The 2,346-nt window shown below is 40.2% G+C and overlaps 1 pseudogene; it reads right to left on the bottom strand.

Moving 5' to 3' along the window:
- Positions 1-1,595: 1,595 nt before the first annotated feature.
- LOC130457821 (U6atac minor spliceosomal RNA) lies at positions 1,596-1,709 on the bottom strand (annotated as a pseudogene).
- Positions 1,710-2,346: the final 637 nt, after the last annotated feature.

The raw sequence follows: 2,346 nt of genomic DNA, 5'->3' as shown, positions 1-2,346 counted from the left end.
TCAGCTCTTTCTGGCTTCAAGCCCAGATCTGTATCCCTTATGCAATACTGGAACTGGAAATACAAAAGCAAAAATGGAGCCATCCTAGCCCTCAACAAGTTTGCATTCTATCAGGGGAGGTAACATATACATATAAAAGTATGTGAAGACTGTAGAATAAACTCAAGGTAGTTTTGGGGAGGGCAAAGCTGCTAAGATCAGTAAAAACTTCAAATAGAAGATGGACCTTGAGCAGAGTCTTGAAGGAAGGGAGATAACATCAGACATCCTGAATCCCCTCCTGAAACAAGAGAATAAAACTGGTTTGGTGACAATAGATCCCTTGCTTAAGAGTGTTTCATTCCCTCTGTGTTGGAGATATAAGATCATATATCTCCAACCAGCAGGACTGTAGAAGTCAATTAATCCAATTCTGCCATTTTATAGATGAGAAAACTGAGATCCAGGAGTGAAGAGATTTACCAATGATCACACATGCAGATGTGAGGACCGATAATGAATACATATTGGAATGGAATAGATTGAGGCTACTCATCCACCCAGAACAGATGCTTTTCAGCAAAGGATAGATTCCATGCTCTGATGTTGTCTTATAGTTGCTCCCATCCATCAGAGTTCCCACTATCAATGACTGCATAGGGGAATTGGGGGTTTCCTATGCTGACGTAGCCCATGATTCTATAAACAGCCAAAGCAGCATACTTATAGGAGGATAATCACCACTGTTCACTAGGGAACCTGGGTTGGCTGTCCTCCATGGCTTCCTCAGCAGCAAACCTTCCCAGAAACTGATGGAAAAGCACTCAGTCTGTAAATCCTGTGGCCAATGGGTCACATCCATCATGAGTGTATCACTGGCTGGGGTAACCCTTCTCAGTCTGAATTTACCCTCTGAGTCCCTGGTCTTTGTTGCACTGGGTTCACCTCTACCCTGAACTACATACACCCTCCAAAAGTACTTGCTTGCCATCAATAATCACAAATGGAGAGGAAGAACACAGTTTGGGAGGGTTTGTGTCGGTGAGGTTGCCTGTGTCTCAGGTATATGCCCTAGAACTGATATAGGTCTTCCTTTTATACCATGGTCTTACTGCTGCAACTGAGTCACAATGAGATACAGTGCCCCTGGCCCAGGATCTTATCCCCACATGAGGGGAAGAAGGAATGGGAGGGCAGGGAATGTAGCTGACACAAAAGACTTTACAGAGAAGCAATCCATTCTTGCAAAACCTAGATCTTTTATTCTAATCTAGTACTGATCTTCTAATCCAAAATGTTTTTTTGGGGTCGTTTTAGCCCCTTGGACTTACATTCCTTTAAAATATGTCTATGTGGAATTTCTTTGATGACCATGTCTTGGGAGGCACTTGGTATGTAATGGATTTCAAGTCAGAATACCTGGGTTCAAATTCAGTTTCTAACACTTTCTAGCTGAGTGAACTCAGACAAGAAATTGAACTTTTCAAAAGCTTTTCTCATTTGTAAAATGGGGATGATAATACTTGCACTAATTACCTTAGAAGGGTGCCTCCTTTATGGTAAAAAGGTATATAGTTAATCAGAACAAATCAACACATTAGCCATATCTGAAGTAAATAAAACATAGTTAGATGCCATAAAAAAGATGGCAATGCTTCCATCATATATGTAATGTAAAGACAAGTAGGGCCTCTTCCATTTTTCTCAGAGGAACTAGTTTCACATAATACAGTCGTACAAATTTCCAAATAAACAAAACCCCTGAAGATCACCTGTGTTGGCCTTTTAGTCTATGCTTGTTCAGCTCCCAATTTAGCTTTAGAGAATTCTAGATTTGGGGCGGAAAGAAACCTTAGAGACCATCAAACCCATCTTACAGAAGGCAAAACTGAGGCAGGCAGCTAGGTGGTGCAGAAGATAGAGCTCCAGGCTTGAAGTCAGGAAGATTCATCTTCCCAACTTCAAATCCAGTTTCAGTCACCTTACTAGCTGTATGACTATTTCTATAATGATAAAAGGCACTTACTCTGTTGGTCTCAGTTTCCTCATCTGTATAATGAAGTGACGAATAAATGGTAAACCACTTTGCCAGGAAAATCCCAAATGTGGTCATTAAAATTCAGACATTACTGAAAACAACTGAACAATAACAAAACAGATGGGTGAAAATGACTTGCCCAAGATCATACAACTAGTAAGGGTCTGTTACAAGGGAATCACTTTAAAAGACTGATATATATTAATTTAAGGTCGCCAAGGAATCAGCTATGTAATTCCTAAATGAAAAACTCAAGTCAGCCGTCAGCCTTTTTTTGGAGTTTAATTACAATAGGAGCAAGAAAGGAATTAGAGATATATATATATAGA

The sequence above is a fragment of the Monodelphis domestica genome, chromosome 2 (genome assembly GCF_027887165.1).
Source record: "Monodelphis domestica isolate mMonDom1 chromosome 2, mMonDom1.pri, whole genome shotgun sequence".
Lineage (NCBI taxonomy): Eukaryota > Metazoa > Chordata > Mammalia > Didelphimorphia > Didelphidae > Monodelphis > Monodelphis domestica.
The sequence above is the reverse complement of the archived record's forward strand: the minus strand, read 5'-3'. Positions and strand labels throughout refer to the sequence as shown.